Source organism: Quercus robur, chromosome 8, assembly GCF_932294415.1.
Source record: "Quercus robur chromosome 8, dhQueRobu3.1, whole genome shotgun sequence".
Lineage (NCBI taxonomy): Eukaryota > Viridiplantae > Streptophyta > Magnoliopsida > Fagales > Fagaceae > Quercus > Quercus robur.
In genome coordinates this window covers 8,482,008-8,495,090 of record NC_065541.1, presented here as the reverse complement: position 1 = coordinate 8,495,090, position 13,083 = coordinate 8,482,008, and positions in this window count along the sequence as shown.

Below are 13,083 nucleotides of genomic sequence, written 5' to 3'. Positions count from 1 at the left end.
GAAGCAGATCATCACTGAGGGAGAAAGTCCAATGAATATCAACTTGACTGGTCTATTGCAACTTTTATTAGTAACATCCTTCACCATAGAAAGTCCTTACTGAATTGTCAGTTTCGCTGAACTAGTAGGAGCTGTAATTCTGCAGCTCATGTGGCTGTAAAGTTTCCATTAAGTCTAGTTGGTCCTTTTGTTTCAATAAGTGTAGTCTCCCTAAGGTCATTGATGATGCTTGAATGGTGACTGCTAATTGTTTTATTGTTGAATGAAATAACAGTTATCAAGGAAAAAAAATGTGCACTAATAACTCACTCTACTTTCAGCAAAACCAATAGGATATCTTTTTAGTGTCCATCATATTAAGGCATTCCTATAGGGTGATGTAAAGTAAAACCCATAAAAACGCAAAATAGATAATTTTGTTAACAAAAATGCACAAAAACTCCCGTAAATCCAGTGAGGCATTTGCAAATAATTTTTACAATTTGCTGTAGTGCTTATACACAACATTGTAGCAAGAGGTGAAAGAAAAAAATCTAGGACCAAAATTTTTTTCACAACTTCTAGTCAAAATTGTGACATGACAGATTATGATTGGAAAAAAAAAATGATGAGTTTATGTATAAGTGATGGTTAACTACTCATAATCTGATACGTTTAAATAGTGGTAAAAAAGTTGTGGAATAATCTGTGACCCTAGAACTACTCTAGGTGAAAAGAGTTTTTTTTTTAATCTCTCTCACCAGACTCTCACCTCTCTTCTCTTGTCTATGGGTTCTAGTGTGGTGATTGTGGATTTTAGCGAATTTATAGTATCTCTAACATCACCCATGGAAAATTTAGTGGAAGCCATCAAAGGTGAAAAAATTAATGAGAATATTATTTGAATCTTTGACTATATACAATAATTGATATTGCAAATCGATAAGAAAATATTAAACTTATTACAAATTTCATCACATAATAAATAAAAACTGATGTTATTATAAATGTGATAGGTGGATTTAAAAAACCTAATTAATATATATATATATATATATTTTTGTAATTGATGACCATAGTTAGTAAAATATGCTACAAGTATAATACAATAAGTATATGGACTGATATAATTCGACATTTTTTTTAAAGTATGTTTTAAAAATTTTGCAAAAAAATACGTAAATGGGAAAATAACAGTATATATATATATATATATATAGTACGTGTATAATACTTTTATATTTTGAAACTTCGCCAAAAAAAAAATACAGAAATATTTGTCATTTATGTTTTTTATTTTTTTGGAGATGACTAATATAATCCAACAAATTACAATCATATAGAAATAATCTACTTAACAAAGAAAATTATTTCAATAACCATATAGAAATTTTCTAACAATCTAACACATTACAGGACAAATGCAAATATATTATATAAATAAAGACAATAAATTCAATAAAATAATACTAAATGATATGCATTTACATGAGAATGGGATGCAAATATAATATTAGATGGAAGATGAAGGTGATAAAATATTGGGCCTGATGGGCTTACCTTAATGGGCCTGACGGATTGGGTCTCTTGGGCCTGTGTAAAGATGGTCCTAGCTTTGAAGGCCCATCACTGACTGACACAGTAAGGGCTCATGATCCGAAACGTCCATAGCCCAGAAAAACCCTAAGATTCGGAAATGGGAATCCTTGCTCACCACGCTTAGAAGAATTGGGAGTAGAGTCCCACATTGAAAAGATGTGGAAACCAAAAAGGAAAAGTCAACCCTTTATCACTATAAAATGCCTAATACCCACAGAAATCGAGGTACGCTTTAATGAACCCTCTCTAACGCATTAAGTAAAACAGAGGAATTCTAACTTGACCGTCGGAGAGTTTTTGGCCGGCACCACACCGGTGCTCTCTGAAGGACTTCTTTCGACTTCTTTTGTCGTGCAGGTTCGCTTCGAGTCGCGAGTACGGTGTAACCCATTGGTGAAAATTTTCGACGTCATCAGTTGGCGCCGTCTGTGGGAAATCGGGTACGGTAACATTATCGCTTCCTAGACAAAAGAGTTACATGGTACTCACACGCTCGATGGCAACCACAAATGACGTCCAAGAAGAAGCCCCTACGACTGCCCTTGAGAGACAGGTCAAGACGCTCGCCGCAGCCGTGGAGCGCCTCACCAAACAAAACCACGACCTGGTAGAGCAGCTGAATCAAAAGAGTGCGGCGGTGAATAGCCAAGGAGAAGATCAAGAAGGGAACAGTGCGGAAAGGAGAAATAATGACGGACCACAGGAGAGTAACGCCCCGAGCAAGCAAGTGCAACGGGACGCTAGCATCCCTTCAGTGACGGATACAGCTCCACAACCCATCATCGCGGAGATGCAGGCGATGAAGGAACAAATGGAAGTACTGATGAACGCTCTCAAGGGGCGAGTGTCCAGTGATCTTGACGACCTTGTCAACCGGACTGACTCGCCATTTACGGCGTTCGTCAATTCCTTCCCCCTGTCGAGTAAGTTCCGCATGCCGAGTATGGACAGTTATGACGGAATCAGGGACCCTCTCGATCACCTAGAGACCTTCAAGACCCTGATGCACCTTCAGGGAGTGGCAGACGCAATTATGTGTAGGGCATTCCCTACAACCCTGAAGGGCGTAGCAAGGATTTGGTTCAGCCGACTAACACCAAACTCCATTGGCACCTTCAAGGAGCTGAGCGCTCAGTTCACTACTTACTTCATCGGAGGACATCGGTATAAGAAATCCACGGCTTGTTTGATGAATATCAAGCAGAGAGAGGAGGAGACGTTACGGGCCTACATATCACGCTTCAATAAAGAAGCGTTCTCGATCGACGAAGCCGACGACAAGATATTGGTGGCCGCGTTCACGAACGGGCTGAAGGGGGGTAAGTTTTTGTTCTCCCTATACAAAAACGACCCAAAGACCATGTCAGAGGTGCTTTATAGGGCCACCAAGTATATGAACGCTGAAGACGCACTATTAGCCCGAGAAGACAGACCCAAGAAAAGAGACAGACAAGAGGACCCCCGACAGGACCAGGGGCGGAAGAAAGGACGGATGGGAGATCGGAGGGAGGAGAGACGTCTAAAACCAATGGGCGGAAGGTTCACAAGTTTCACTCCGTTGACCGCTCCGATAGACCAAGTCCTAATGCAGATTAAGGACGAAGGATCCCTGACGTTTCCGGGAAAGCTGAAGAGTGATCCCACAAGATGTTCGCACAGCAAATCGGGAGGAATGTCCAAGTCTATGTCGACGACATGCTGGTGAAGAGCCGGAAGGAGGAAGACCACTTGGAAGATCTCAAGGAAACATTCGGCACGCTTCGATCCTACAACATGAAACTCAATCCGGGAAAGTGCGCATTCGGTGTAACGGCAGGCAAATTCCTAGGATTCATGGTATCTCAAAGGGGGATTGAAGCTAACCCGGAAAAAATCCGAGCCATAATGGAGATGGCCCCCCCGAGAAACGTGAAGGAAGTACAAAGCCTTAACGGCAAGGTAGCGGCATTGAATAGATTCGTGTCGAGAGCGACGGACAAGTGTTTACCCTTCTTTCGAACATTGAAAAAGTCATTCGAGTGGACGGAGGAGTGTCAGCGAGCCTTCGAGGAGTTAAAAACCTATCTATCTTCACCACCTCTACTGAGCCCCTCGCAACCAGGAGAAGAACTCTTCCTCTATTTGGCTGTCTCCCCGGTGGCCGTCAGCGCTGCCTTAATCAGAGAGGAGGACAGGGCACAGAAGCCCGTGTACTACGCCAGCCGGGCGCTCCGCGGTGCCGAGGAAAGATACCAACCTATGGAGAAACTCGCCTTTGCGTTGGTCACGGCGGCTCGCAAGCTCAAGCCCTACTTTCAAGCCCATACCGTGAACGTAATGACCGACAAGCCCTTGCGAAAGGCACTGAGTAATCCTGAAGCCGCGGGTCGACTGACGCTGTGAGCAATAGAATTGAGTGAGTTTGACATCAAGTACCGACCACGTGTGGCCATTAAAGGACAAGCTATAGCCGACTTCATAGCAGAGTTTACGCGGGACGCGGACAAGGGGGCAGAAGAACCCCCCCAGTGGAACATCTACACCGACGGATCATCCAATAAGCGAGTCGGAGGAGCCGGCATAGTATTGCTGTCACCTGAAGGAGACAAGATTGAATGTATGGTCCGTCTCGACTTCCCCATTACCAACAATGAAGCAGAATACGAAGCAGTGGCAGCAGGACTCGACCTAGCCAAAGCCGCCGGAGCTGAAAGTGTGGTCGTGCGTTGCGACTCTCAAGTCGTGACCAATCAAGTAAACGGAGATTATGAATGCAAAGGGGAAAGGTTGAAGAGATATCTTGATCAAGTAAGGGCGAGAGTCGACGGGCTAAAAGCAATGTTCGTCCAGATCCCCAGGGGAGAAAATGAGCTCGCCGATCGGCTAGCCAAAGCCGCTTCAGCAGAACATATGACGGCACCGGGTAATGTACTTTCCTTTGTTCAAATCTTTCCGCTAATAGACCCCGACAACATGCAGGAGACACACTCCGAAAGAAACTGGACTACACAGATAACTTCATACTTAAAGGACGGGTTACTGCAAGAAGAAAAGGAGGCAGCAAGAAAGCTAAAAGTCCAAGCGGCGAGATTCGTCTTAATAAAGGATATTCTTTACAAAAGAGGTTTCTCCCGTCCTTATCTTAGATGCCTGGGGGCTGAAGAGGCAGACTACGTGATGAGGGAAGTACATGAAGGGATATGCGGGAACCATTCTGGATCGCGGTCGTTAGTGCACAAACTGGTACGAGCTGGGTATTACTGGCCAACCATGCAGAAGGATGCCGAATCCTACGTTAAAAGCTGCGACAAATGCCAGAGGTTCAGCAATTTTATCGAACAGCCAGCTGAAGAACTAACCCCTATAACGGCTCCATGGCCGTTCGCTCAGTGGTGACTAGACATCATGGGACCTTTCCCAACGGCGATAAGGCAGCTAAAGTTCTTGGTAGTGGGTATTGATTACTTCACAAAATGGGTAGAAGCGGAAGCTTTGGCCACCATTACAGAAAAGAACATTAGAAGCTTTGTCTGGCGGAGCATCGTATGTAGGTTTGGTATTCCTAGAGTTCTTGTCTCAGATAACGGGAGGCAGTTCGACAACGGCCACTTCCGGGATTTCTGCACACAGCTAGGAATAAAAAACCACTACTCATCACCCGCCCATCCTCAGGCTAACGGCCAGGTTGAAGTCACGAACCGATCCCTGTTAAAGATTATCAAGACTCGGCTCGAGGGGGCAAAGGGTATATGGCCAGAAGAATTGCCGAGCATACTGTGGGCATACAGGACAACGGCGAGGACTCCGACAGGAGAGACGCCATTTCGACTGACATACGGGAGCGAGGCAGTCATCCCAGCAGAAGTTGGGCTCACAAGCTACAGGGTTCACAACCATGAAGAGAGCAGGAATGACGAATCCATGAGGCTACAACTGGACCTGATAGATGAGGTTAGGTCGGCAGCAGAGCAAAGGATCGCTAGATACCAGGATCGCATGTCCAGACATTTCAACTCCCGGGTCCGACACAGAAACTTCCAAGTAGGAGACCTCGTACTCAGGAGGGTCATGGGCGCAACTAGAGACCCTACACAGGGAAAACTCGGCCCGAACTGGGAAGGACCTTATAGAGTTACGTCGTGGAAAAGGAAAGGAACATACCACCTGGAGACAACAGACGGAGAGAAGCTACCGCATCCATGGAATGCCGAGCATTTGAGGAAATATTACCAGTAATAGTGACACGACAACCAGTTTTTCTTTTAAGACTTTTTGGCATTATTAGCTTTTCTTTTAACTGTTTAACTATTTTTGCTACAATCTTGTCGTGCCTTTTTAAGCCCGGGGGGGCAGGCACTTTTCCTTTACGCATTTCTATCAACTTTGATTTTCTACTTGGATGTCATTACAATTGCCCACAAAATAACTGAGGTCCACCAAATGTACGGATGCAAAATAAAGTCCATAAGATGGACGGATCCTTCTAAAGGATGATCACTTGAAGTCCACAAGATGGACGGATACAAAATCAAGTCCACAAGATGGACGGATAAGCCTACGAGGATTATCACTTTCAACAAGATGGACTGATACAAAAAGGAGTCCACAAAGTGGACGAATCACTAAGGTGATGAAATATAAGTCCACAAAGTGGACGGATCACTAAGGTGATGAAACATGAGTCCACAAAGTGGACGGATCACTAAGGTGATGAAACATGAGTCCACAAAGTGGACGGATCACTAAGGTGATGAAACATGAGTCCACAAAGTGGACGGATCACTAAGGTGATTGAAAAACTGTCCCCAAAGTGGACGGATCACTAAAATGTTGAAATACATGTCCACAAAACAGGCGGGTCATCAAAAATTGGAAAATACAAAATGGACGGACATGAAATAAAGTCCATGAGATGGACGGACTATCCTACAGGGATAATAACATCTTACAGGGACGAATGCTCATGTCCCAAGGTGGACGGAAATAATAGAAGAGCGTGTACGCGAAGTGGACGGACAACTAACTACGTTAAAATTTTTTACAAGTCCATTAAATACGCGATACATTTAAAAATGATGTACAACGCCACAAAGTGGACGGTCCTCATAATAAATCTCTCAAAATAGACGGAAAAGGAAAATCCTCACCGATGTAAATGCTCAATCAACACAAGATAACAAGTCTGCAAAGTGGACGGAGTATCACAGATAAACAAATATTCTCACAAAAATCCTTCCTCAGGAAGGAGGACGGACCTTTAAACAAAGTACCAAACAATGATAGAAAGCATATATGAACATTAAGCCAAAAGCCCCAAAGACAAATGTTTAAGACAATTAAAGAGGACGGATTGTTCTGAAATATGAATAAAAAAAAAAAGGGGGAAGGACGGATTGTTCTCAAAATAAATTACATAGACATTAATCTTTCTTTTGTTCAGCGACTTGGACGTCCTTGGACGGGACGGACTCTCCGTCTCCTTGAGTAGTGCCTTCGCCAAAGAGGTCCTCCGTATTTTTGGAGGCGACGGGGAGGGCAGAGGTCTGGGCTTGGTCCTCAAGTTTGACCATTGACAAATCCAGCTCTGGATAGGCCTTCTTGACTTGACGGAGAGAATCATCGAAGCCTTGAAGGAAAGAGTCTGACAGCTCGCCCAAGCAGGACTCTGAGCATTGGTACTCCTCGACGGCTACCTCTTTCGCATGACGGATCTCTTCCTTGAGTTCTTTGATCTCCGCCTCCTTTTTCTCGATGACCGTCAGCGCAGAGGTCGTCTTCTCCTCCAGCTCCTTCCTCGCCTTCTCAGAAAGCTCCAGCTTCTTCTCCATCTTGGACCTCCATTTATGGAGTTGTCCGAGCTCTTCCTCCGTCTGCTCCGCCTTCGCGCGCACCCGGTCCAAGGTACTCTCACGGTTGAGACATCGGTCCAGTAGTCCCTTCATCATGACCAAGGACTGCGAGTAGAAAAGAGACCGTCACATAATGTAAATAACAACGAGAAAGAAAAAATAAACTTATTTGACAGACATAACCAACCTGAGCGACGGCGAAGAGGCCCGTCTCCCCCATGGCCTCCGTCGAATGGTTTCCCAGATCTTCATAGTCTTCTGCCGTGATGATGGACGACAGCTTCTCCAATGCATACTTGGAGTCGTCGCGGAGAAGGGAAGGAGGTCTCTCTTGCTTACCGTCTGGGGCCGTCATCAATCCTTTACCCGTCCCCTGCTTCGCTGGAGTGACGGTCTTGTTACCCTCAGCCATTAAACCAACCACAGGTTCAAAAGAGACCTTTGGTTGCTTAAATGGACGGTCAGATTTTGATGTCGGTTTCCTCTTAGGGGCTGAAGCCGACACCTTAGGTACCACCTCGCCGGATTCCCTCTTCTTGACGGCTTGGGATTTGATCAAAGCTCTCCTTTTTGCGTCCTCCATCTCTGCAAATAATGACGGATGAAATTAAAACTAAGTAAGGGCAGTTAAATGGCAAAGTAAAGTTGACGGGCTTATGTCTATGAACTCGTTTGTCGTATCTAATTGCCTCTTGGGTGGGCTCAGGACCGTCGCAATACCAATGTATGGTCCTCGGGTTCACCAACTTAGCCCAAGTCCTTTCCTCTGGCGTAGTTTTCCTGCAAATCTTTTCAAGGAAACTAAACTCCTCAAGGCTGACTTGTGGGCGCCGTCTACCTGCAGAGAAAGATGATCAAGATATACACATAAAAATGGACGGATATGAAAAGCAGTACAAAATTAAGACGGATGCATACGTGTATGATTTATCACTGCCCAAGTTGTGTCGACGGGCATGTACTCCGTCTCCCCTGGATGGTTCATCCATCTGTCACCCTCCAGGAAGAAGTACCGACTCTTCCAGTCTCTATTTGAGTCTGGGGTCTCAAAGATCACCTTCAACAAGGGGCTCCGACTAGCAAAACTATACATCCCCCTTGATCCAGAAATCTCGTCTGGACGGTAACAGTGAAGAAATTCACGGACCGTCAGTTTCCTTTCCCCGTCTGACATTGCACCGTAAAGAATCTCCATGGCTATGAAGACCCTCCAGGCGTTAGGGGATATCTGGGTGACGGATAACCCCAGATACTGTAAGAGTTCCCTATGAAGTGTAGAAAGCGGGAATCGAAGTCCAGCCTTCAACGCCTGCTTGTACACTCCGACACCGTCTATCCCTTCATAGTAACACTTCTCCGACGCGTAAGGTAGACGGATGGAAACATAATCAGGGATTTGGAAATTGGTTCTGAAGGTGCTAAAGTGTTTCTCCCTGATGACGGATGTAAACCTATGCACCGTCCACTCTGGCAACATGATGAACTGCCTTAGTCCATCAGCACCTACAACGGACTCTAGTGCTTGATCTCCGTCGTCATCGGAACCCTCTATTTCAACTATCTCCACATCCTCATTTGTTGAGGATGAAGAGGAGGCAGACGGACTCCTATCTTCGCCGGGGCTCTCTTGGTCTTTATGACCGGACGGGTATACATCCTCGTATTCCGTCCCGTCACGAACCACCGACTGGTTACTTGACGCACTAGACATTTCCTACAATTGACGATGAAACCTAAGACTGACGGGTTTGAAACTATTGACGGGTATAGTAAACCTATCAACAATGTAAGGACGAAAATAAAGCTTGATTATGGTATTAAAGTACTTACCACACTTAGCAGAGGATAGATGACGGTTGATGTAATCGGTAGACACTCGTCCTCGACGGATTGCTCTGACAAGGTTGACGGCTTCGCTCTGACAAACAATTTCTGATTGAAAAGTGTAAAAATGAGAGAGTGAGGCGCCTTATATATATAGGAGATGCACGGAAGACGAAGCGACGCTTCGATCCTATACAACGACCAGTCAGAGATTGACACGTGGCATGCTCAATAAATGTTGACAACCTGTCAGTACGTACCAACAGATTTGTACCCATCATGTAGCCGTCAACTCGATGAATCTTCCTCTGACGGGTTGACTCGTCTGGAACCGTCATCCTATTTTGTACAAATCCGCCAACCAGTTGTGACAACTTAAGTCGGTTTTTCTATCTCACGGATCCATTTCCGTTATAAAACGCCCGTCAGACCCCTACGCTATGATCGTCACCCCATTGATCCTTTGTCCTAAAAGCTGACGGACCATTGGGGTGAAGGGGGCAACTGAAGGTGATAAAATATTGGGCCTGATGGGCTTACCTTAATGGGCCTGACGGATTGGGTCTCTTGGGCCTGTGTAAAGATGGTCCCAGCTTTGAAGGCCCATCACTGACTGACACAGTAAGGGCCCATGATCCGAAACGTCCATAGCCCAGAAAAACCCTAAGATCCGGAAATGGGAATCCTTGCTCACCACGCTTAGAAGAATTGGGAGTAGAGTCCCACATTGAAAAGATGTGGAAACCAAAAAGGAAAAGTCAACCCTTTATCACTATAAAATGCCTAATACCCACAGAAATCGAGGTACGCTTTAATGAACCCTCTCTAACGCACTAAGTAAAACAGAGGAATTCTAACTTGACCGTCGGAGAGTTTTTGGCCGGCACCACACCGGTGCTCTCTGAAGGACTTCTTTCGACTTCTTTTGTCGTGCAGGTTCGCTTCGAGTCGCGAGTACGGTGTGACCCATTGGTGACAATTTTCGACGTCATCAGAAGAGATTTAGCAAAACTAATAATTATAATAATAATAGAATTTAGAAACAATAAAATTTGACAATAAAAGACTAGACGTTTTAAAAACTAAACTGGGGGCAAAATCGGATTTGCCTCTAGTTCCCAATTTTTTCCGGTTTTTGACATTTTTATCGAATTGGATTGGTACCTGATTCTTGATTGAACCAATTGGACCGGCTGGTTTGGTCCTTTTTTTATTAGGCTCTGTGCAAATGCCAATTGACTGTTAGAATAGTAGCCTATAGGTGTGCTGCGTGTGCAGGTGTGTTTTGACGTATAGAATAGTAGGGTGCAGTGGAACAATATAAGTTTAGTGCATTTTTTACTGTTTTGATGTCTATCTTCTCCTTTTTATTGTCGTGTTTGACGGTATAAAAACAGATTCTTAAGGTGTATTTGGATACCATTTATTTCGTTGAAATTGAAAATTATTACTAAAGGTACAACGAGACCTATGAATAGTACTAAAAAATATAGTGATGCCCATAAATAGTAGTAAAAATAAACTGAATAGTAAAATATTTTTAATTTTTAATTGCTACCCAAACACACTCTTACTCCTAGTTTAAAAAACACTTGTATATTACCCTTTCATTGGGAAACAGGCGGCAAACATGAGTTTTTTAAAATGTTTCGTATGTACAAACAAACTAGGTTTATGATACATTAATTTCAAGTCTATTTATTTACTAAGAGTGATAATATTTCTAACATCACTCTTGCTTATTTTTAGGTTACTACGCGCTAACGTAGTAAGGTCCATAATATTCTTAGTAATTAGCGTTGTTCTTACTTATTTGCTAAAAGTTTGACAATTATACCTAAAAATAAAAATAAAGGTTTTTAAGAGCATTAGCATTTTTTCAATGCTAATGCCATATGTAAGGTGTATTTAGCATTTTAAGCTTCAAAACCCACTGCATCAGAGAATGCAAAAGGCAAGTATTGCAAATTTTTTTGCTATATTGCTACAGTGCAATTCTATCTTTAGAATTGCACTGTAGCAGTATTGTAAAAATAATAATAATATTTTAAGTCCCCCGAAATTTCTCTCTCCTCCCTCATTATTTCTATTATCTTCTCTCTTTCTCATCTGCTCTCTCCTCTCTTCAGACCCAAACATCATCCTCCTCCCAGCATCAACATCACACATCACAATGGAGGAAACGTTGGTCTGGGTTGATCAACGATGGAGGAAACGTTGATCTAGTAGCGGCAGTGGCGGCGATGTCTGGGTTTTGATCGGGGTTGATATGGGTTTTTTTTTTTTTTTTCATGTTGTGATTGGGGTTGATCAGCGATGTTTGGGTTTTTGTTCCAGTGGGATTTTGGTGGTTGATCTAGGTTGATCAACAATGGAGGAAACATTGATCTAGCGACGGCGGTGTCTGGGTTTTGATTGGGGTTGATCTGGGTTTTTTTTTTTTTTTTTTTTGCTGTGACTGGTTCTTAAAGGAAGAGGTGGGTATGGCTGAAGTGGGTTGTGGGTCGTGGTTGAGTCCGGTGTTTGGGTCGTTGGTTGTGGTTGGGTCCAGTGTTTGGGTTGTGGCTGAAGTGGGTTGTTGGTCGTTGGAGATTGCCAGTGTTTGGGTCCGACGAGGTCATGGTGAGATCGGCGTGGGTTACGGTGATGGGTTTGGTGGAGATCGACGTGGGTCACCGTATGGTTGGCTGGTTCTTCTGGGTTTCCGATGGGTTTTTTTTTTTTTTTTTTTTTTTTCCCTTCTGTTGTGACGCTGGGTTTTTTATTTTATTTTATTTTTATAATATGGGTTTTTGTTCCAGTGGGATTTTGGTGAGCAGTGGGCAATGGTGGCTTGGGTTTTTCTGGGTTTTTATTCCGCTGGGTTTTTCTGGGTTGATCATCGGCGTTTTCTGGGTATTTTTTACGGCTGGGTTTTTCTGGGTTGATCATTGGCTCCAATTGGTTTGATGGATTGTGTGTGTATGGCTCTGTTTAAGGTTTGATGGTTTGTGTTTGTGTGTGTGTGTGGCTGTGGTGATGGGTTTGGAAAAGTCCAGGAAAACCAAAAGTTACGGTTAGAAAAAAAATAATAAAGAAAGATTAAAAAATAATATTTTAATAAAAATAGAGTTTTGGGACGTGGGAGGTATTATAAAATGGTATGGTATAAGTAATAAAGTAGCTTTGATGCTGATGCTTTTAAGATTTAACGATTTGTACACAAACAAATAATAGCCTACCAAAATTAACGCACGAATGTGTAGGTTTCGCTGTGGATGAACTGAGACAGACCATTGTGTTTACCTACAGTCGATTCAAAATTGATTTGTCACTCTTGTTGGCACACTCCCATATCACGAACTCCTAGCTTAATTGGGACCAAAGCTTCAAAGATAGAAATTTAGATTTTGATAATCTTAACCCCCAAAAATAGCCTCTTTCTTTGCGGAGTTTTTGGGATTTTTTTTTTGGGTTCTATAACATCTCTAAAAGCTCAATTAAATTGATCTTTTTTTTCTTTTCTTATGAATTGTCACAGTCTATTTTCAAGCTGATTTCGGTCATCCTTCAAATTGACATACGTAGGAGATTTGAACGAAAATTTATACCCATGAGTTGTAATAATAATACAATGATGGAATTTTTTTTTTTTTTTTTAATTTTTTTTTTATGGATCATTTGAATGTCAAATTAATATTTAAGATAAATTGATAACATCAAAGATGTTTATAGTTCCATCTACATTTCTGGGTGTTTATAACAAAAATTTTCAAAATTCAAATCTCTATTCTCCAACTTTGTATGTATCAAATTACAAAAGAACAAAAATTTACACTAAAAAGTCACACTATTGATTTATAAATACATGTTT